This window comes from Psammomys obesus, unplaced genomic scaffold (genome assembly GCF_907164565.1).
Source record: "Psammomys obesus unplaced genomic scaffold, mPsaObe1.curated_primary_1811, whole genome shotgun sequence".
Classification (NCBI taxonomy): domain Eukaryota; kingdom Metazoa; phylum Chordata; class Mammalia; order Rodentia; family Muridae; genus Psammomys; species Psammomys obesus.
In genome coordinates, this window is record NW_026585644.1 from 11,557,057 (window position 1) to 11,563,954 (window position 6,898).

Genomic DNA, 6,898 nt, shown 5'->3' on the forward strand with positions numbered 1-6,898 from the left:
ATAGATAGATAGATAGATAGATAGATAGATAGATAGATAGATAGATAGATAGATAGATAGATAGACAGATGATAGATAAAAGCCTAAGCCTGGGCCACAGACCCCCACTAATCCCTGAGCTTGCCCCAAAATCAGGCCACAAAACCCCACCAATCACAGGACATTCAGGAAAGTCCCCCTGCACCACAAGAAATTCTATCTAAAGTCCGTTTTCTGCTCATTACTTTGCTGCTTTTTGCCAGAGCAGAGGCAGCCACCTTCTGTGTCTTCCCAATAAATCTCTCGTGTGATGTTTGTTGTGCAGTGTGACTTTCCGGATCCTGACTGCCAGGTTACTGTTCCCTTCAGAGATGTGACACTTACAACAACCATCTGTAACCCGAGTTCTAGAAGATCAAACACTCTTTTCTGACCTCTAGGGGCATGACATGAATGTGCTGCATGATATGCATGAAAGCAAAGCACCCATGTGCAAAAATTATTTTATTATTTTATACATTTACAAATTTATAAATTTTATTTATTTGTAAATCTTATCATCTTTATTATATCCTATGGACCTCGTATCTAAGACAGATGAGGGCAGGTGCACCTCTCCCTGAGGAGTGAGCAGTTATAAAGCCTTGTTGTAGCATTGCTAAAATCTGCAAAAGTTGCTGCTAGTGTTAATGACAAGCTATTTAGGTTTATATTGTAAGGACTTCTGTTGTTCATTTCTGTTAATGAGCAGAGGTAGGGTAGGCAATTTGGCTTCCAAATTAGTAGCTACCGGACTCTTTTGTCACCCAAGAGGCAATGCTGCTCGATGCTAATGTTCCTCATCTTCCAGGGATTCTGTCAGCATTCAGGATTCCACCAACTGGCTGGCACATACCACTGGTGACTGACAGTGTGCTCGAGTAATTCTGGGCTACCTGGTGCCAAGGTCTTGAATAGTCAGCAGGCTTCCCTGGTTACCAAGTGGTAACAGCTTCCTCCAGAGAGGAAGGAGAACCTGTAGGCCCTGGGAGAGTTATAGAGAGCTTTTGAGTCTTTAAAAGTCAGAGCTGAGATCTACCACACTGGTCTCTGTTGAAGGCTAAGGCCTGTGTAGAGTGTGTGACACTAAGAGAGCTCCAGTTGCTTCTACCTTCCTGTGGTGCTCATGGCTGCCAAACAGAAATGGAAAGGGGAAGGCTGTTGAACACCATTGAATGATCATGTTCTTGGCTCCTCGTGATTTCTTCCTCAGTTGCCTGATGGGTGAAATGCCTACATACTGTCACCAGATCAGAGATCCATTCAATATTTGAATGTGGGGGGACATAATTCAACCTATAGCAGTCTTTTCATCTTCATCTTCTTTTCATCTTTTCTGCTCATTTCTATTGCCATTCTTTTTATGTAGTTTCACTCTTCCAATGAGCTCTCCTTCAAAACTTTTATTAAATTATTATGAAATTTTGGCCATTATATGCTTTAATTTTTAAAGTTCTCTCATATTTTATGGTTTTTTTCTCATATAACTTGATGTATTACTATAATATTTTTAATGTTTCTGAAGGTTGGATAGAATTCTTTTATTTGTTTCACAAATTATTATTCTTGCCTTGAGCTCTCTTGCACTTGAGTGTTTTGTATTTAAATTCTCAAATTGGAAGAGTTTTTGAACACTTAAGTAACCTTTGGGTTTCTCTTGTTATGTAAGAACAAGGCATAAAATAAGCCTAGAGAGTATAAGACTTTTTGACTAAATAGAAAATGACTTTTTCATTATATGCTCCTCGATATTAATATGTCTCACCTCACTAGGGCCTACCTGTAATATAAGTATTAGCTAGGATAGTTAGGTTAGCTGCAACAAGGAAGAAAAGCAAGAGTCCCTCGTGTCTTATCCAGTTAACTATTTATTCAGTCCCAGCACATTTTGAATGATCATTGGTGGTGAGCTCTGCTCTGAGCACACAGTTACTTTAAATGGAGTTACCTTCTCATCCAGATACTTTGTCATGGCAGACGAAAAGGAAATGCATGTGTGCATTTTCCCACAAGTAACATACATGAACTCAAATTATATATCATGGCCTAAAACAAATCAGAGGGAGAAAATACTATGTTCATCAATGTTTAGTACAGATGAGCCAGAAACATACCTTGGAAAATCTCATTCTGGGTTCAGAAACTCAGTAATGCCTGGTGGAGAAAGGGGAAGTCTTCATCTCTCCGCTTCCTTCCCTCTTCCTTTTCTTCCTTCCCCTTTCTCCCTCATTAACAGAGCACATTGATGAAACCAAGTAAAGTTTAGGAAGGCCAAAACAAAAAAAGGGGGTTCTTCCAAAACAATTGAAAAGGAAAAATAGCCCCTAGTCTTACATTTTCCACTACTTTGAAACTCCTCAGTACTCAAGGTCATCACAGCACAATCTAAGAGAAAAAAGCTAGATGGAACTGAATGTTTCAGGCTTCCCAGGTAGATGGCAGATTAAAGTGTCCTCTGGATGGTGGTGGAAGCACCAGAAGCAGGAGGATTGGTGTGAGTTCGAGTCCAGCCTAGTCTACAAAGTAAGTCCAGGACAGCCAAGGCTACACAGAGAAACCCTGTCCTGAAAAACAAAACAAAAAAAGTCCTCTGTGTGACTGTAATGAGAAGAGTCGAGGTAATGGGGGAGAGTCTGCATTCTCAGGGGTAAGGAGGAAAGAGATTGAGAAAGCTAACAAGGCACCTAAAAAGCAGAGAAGCAGAGTGGTGACTGAAGGGGATAATCTGAAACCCCAACTAACAGTTTCAACCATGTGGTAAGGCCAGCTGTCCTGGTGACAAAGGACTTGTGGTTCCAGCTGAAGGAGAAATCCACAGTTCTTGGGAGCCTAGAAACCTGTGCCAGAGTTTGGTCTTTCATTCATCTGCGGCACTCCCTCACTAGAAAGGAAATCCTTCAGATTATTCATTCTTCCTTCCTTCATGTCTTAGGGTGCTATGACCAAGCACCATCTCATGGGGGAACCTTGGGGGCTTACAAACAGGACTGATCACAAATCAAGGAACCTGAGACAGTTTTCCAGAGTCTGGATGGGAGGTAGATACAGGAGGTGAAGAATCTGAGCACAACAGATTCCATTTTGGTACTAGCCTCCATCTTCTAATTGACCTAGCTCTCACCTTCAGAACCTGAAAAATATGTTTGTACTTGCAGGAAACCATAACATTTCAGAAGACACACCCTAACACCAGTCAATCAGGAAACAGGTCAAATGACTCTTGTCCTTCTCATTGCTAAAACAATTATGTTTCCTTGTGGTTGTTAAAACAATTATGGTTTTCCTTATGGTTGCCAAAATAGGTACTCCAACTTGCCTTTAGCCAATCACTATGTACCAAGACTGCTCTTGCTAAATCTTACCCACTCATGTAACCGTCAAGTCTGGAAGCCCCTTCCCCTTGCTAAAACCCTATAAAAATCAGCTTCTTTCTAGGCTAGGGGCTCCTGGAAACTGACTGCTGTGCCAGTTCATGCTGGGAGTCCAAGCTTCAGCCCAAAATAAAGACTCTTTGCTTTTGCAGATGATTTCTGACTCCTGTTGTGGTCGGTGATCTTTTGGGGCCTTGGGAACTTGGTACAACATCTTGGGGGCTCAGCTGGGTTCCTAAAAACTCTCACGAGGACCTCCGAATCGTAGAGCCCATTTCCTGGCTGAGAAGTGTCTGTCTGAATGTTTTTCTTGTCTCTGGCATGAAGAGCCCTTTCTCTGGTGTGACTGGTGTTGACCTAAGACATTCCAGACCCTAATCTGTATCTGTATTTGGGGGGAGGAATTCCCCTGCAGTCCATGGGAAGATGGTGTGAGTCCCACCCGCTATTTGACAAGAGGCTGGCATCTTACTTTCAGTTCTGCATCTGAGCACCCAGAGGACAAGTACTGGCCTTTTGTGCCTGGTTGGTTTTTTGTCACGAGACAGAGACTGATGAAATGGGACAGACTATGACTACACCTCTTTCTTGTAAGACAGACCATTTTAAAGAAGTCAGGGAACGGGTTCATAACTTGAGCATAGAAGTAAAAAAAAAAAAAAGGAAAGCCTGTAACCTTTTGCAGCTCTGAATGGCCCACATTTAATGTGGGATGGCCAGCTGAGGGAATGTTTGATCTCAACACTGCTGTAAAGTTAAACAGATTGTTTTTCACCCTCAAACAGGACAGCCAGACCAGGTCACATACATTGTGGTGTGGGAAAATTTGATAGAACACCCCTTATCCTGGATTAAACCATTTTTATATCTGCAGAAACAGCCTCAGAAAATGGTTTTTGCAATTAAGGAGGAGGACATCCTGCTCAGAAGGGACCAAACCTTTGGCACCACTGTACCCAATTCTCCAGGGGGGAAAAGAGGAAGATCTTTTCTTTACCCCTCTCTGTTATCCTTTCCCAGTCCCTATCCTACTGCCTCAGACTCCAGAGGCCTTGGCAGATGATAATCAACAACCCCTGGCCTAGAATGAGTCAGACCTAATCTGGGAATGAGGAATTAAGGAGTTGAACTGTCTCCAGACCTAAGGAACCCTCAGGTGGACCCTCCTTGTGCAGTGGGAAAGACCACCACCAGGCTCCATCCGTGGGGCCTGTGGATTCCACTGTCCTGCCGCTCTGTGCTATGGGCTCCCCTAATGATTGAGGGGACCATCCCTACCATTACTGGCCCTTTGCTACTAGTGATTTATATAACTGGAAATTTCAGAAGGCAGAGTTTTCTGATAATCCCAGGGGTTTAATTGATCTTTTAGATTCTGTGCTATTCACTCATCACTCCAGTTGGGATGATTGTCAGCAGCTTCTCTAGATACTTTTCACCACAGAAGAAAGGGAGTGTATCCAAACTGAGGCTCAGTAATTGGTTCCGGTGACAGTGGCCAGCCCACCACTAACATGCGTACTGTCGAGATACCACCTTTCCTCTCTCGCATCTTAACTGGGACTACCACAGAGCAGAAGGTAGGGAGAGGCTCCAGGTCTACCGCCAGACTCTATTGGAGGGTCTCAAGGTGGCTACACATAGCTGACCAATTTGGCTAAGATAGGGATTGTTAAGCAAGGTATGGATGAAAGTCCAGCTGCTTTCCTAGAAAGAATCATGGCTGCCTTTCAACAATATACTCCTCTGGATCTGGAGGTCCCGTGGAATAAGGCGGCAATAGTAATGTCTATACCCATTGCTGGGAAGGGACTTGTTAACTAAATTAGGGGTTCAAATACACTTTTCACTGAAGGGCACCCAAATCTTAGATAAAACAGGAAAACCTATTCAGGTTTTAACTACTACTCTGGAGTGACAGAGCTTGGCTGCTGCTTTGTCTTCTGGTCTGGCGGAGCTCGACAGGTATGTTGCTGCTCTGGTCTCTGGTCTGGTGGTACAACAGCCGCCTTTCCAAGCTCTGGCGTAGTTGGGTGGAGTATGATTTCGGGGCAGGCCACCCCTAATGGAATGGGATGGAGGGTCCTTCGAGACGAGCCACTGTTCCTAGGTTTTGGTTGTTGTTGTTTTTTCTTCCTCTTTCTCTCTTTGTATCAGTATGTACTTTTTGTGTTGTTGTTGTTTTAATGTTTTTGTTCGCTTATGATGGTATCAGTAGACCTAGACTGGTGACCAAACAGCTGTGCAGTGTGGTGACTTTGGCTGCTCCATGCTCCCCTCATGTGCTACAAGCTAGGTCACCTCTGGTTCTAAAACTTATTTGATTGCAATGTTAGAACTTGGTTAAGGGAAACTGTTATGTTTCACCGTGCCATACCATGGGAGGCAGCAACACCATCAGGGACACCTAATGGCTATGTTTAAATTGCTGGCCACAGCCTGTAACAACATGTGGCTAGCCGCCATGTTGGTTTAGAGATAAAGAGGGTAGAGCAGTGGTTTTACTGCCATCTTTGTTGGGGGCCTCCAGCTGTGTTCAGTTTTATGTTTAGTGCTAAGTATAACTTCTGTCCTTTTGCTGTTCATTCTTAATAATATGATATGGTTAGATCAGCAAGATTTGCCAGATCCTCTATGAACTGTATCTGATTGAAAGTTTTGCTTTAATTTTAGTTCGGAAATATATTTAAAGTTATGCTAATGACTGCAATTGGCTACAAGATTTAGCTTTATCTAGTCTCTTGTTTATGTTTTCAAGGTTAAGCCTAGGATGGATAACTACAAAGTTTGCTTATGTAGATCTACTTGAAATAGATATGGTCCTAAAACACTTATCTAAGGAATATGTAGGAATTAGAGATTATAACATTCTGTTTTACAAGATGCAGTTTAGAGCAGATAAAGACAGATAAACACAGACAAAGATTAACTCACATATGCTGGCCCTCAGGCTTGTCACAGATATGATGAATATGGCATCTAATGTATGTAAGTTTTATTATGACAGAGAGTCCCAAAATTCTGGCAGTAGCTCCCCAAGGTCTCCAAAACTATTGGATACAATGACAGATGACCTCAATTCTGGATTGTGGTATGCTAACCACTGGGCAAGACTGCCCCAACTAGCCTCCACTATGGCCAGCCTAAACTGTGGACAAAGCTGTGGACACTTGGAACATCATTGTTTCACATTGCTGAAGACAAGGTGAGATCAGTCTCTCATGTTCTTTTTTCCACAGAAACAGTCTCTCTTCTTCTGAGCCTGATGATCAGACTGCCTCTGCTCATGATGCCATGAGACCACAGGAGTCAGGAACAACTGCCTAAGTGGTGGACTGACTAGTGATCTCTGTCATCCTGATTGGTACATAGATTGGTGCATTTATTTAGCTTATAATTTATCCTTCTCAGGTCTCTGATCACATTGATGGCTAAGCTAAACTAATGGTAGCTTTGCAGCTAAAGAGCAGACAATTAGATCTACTGTTAGTTCATTGGTCAATTCATGA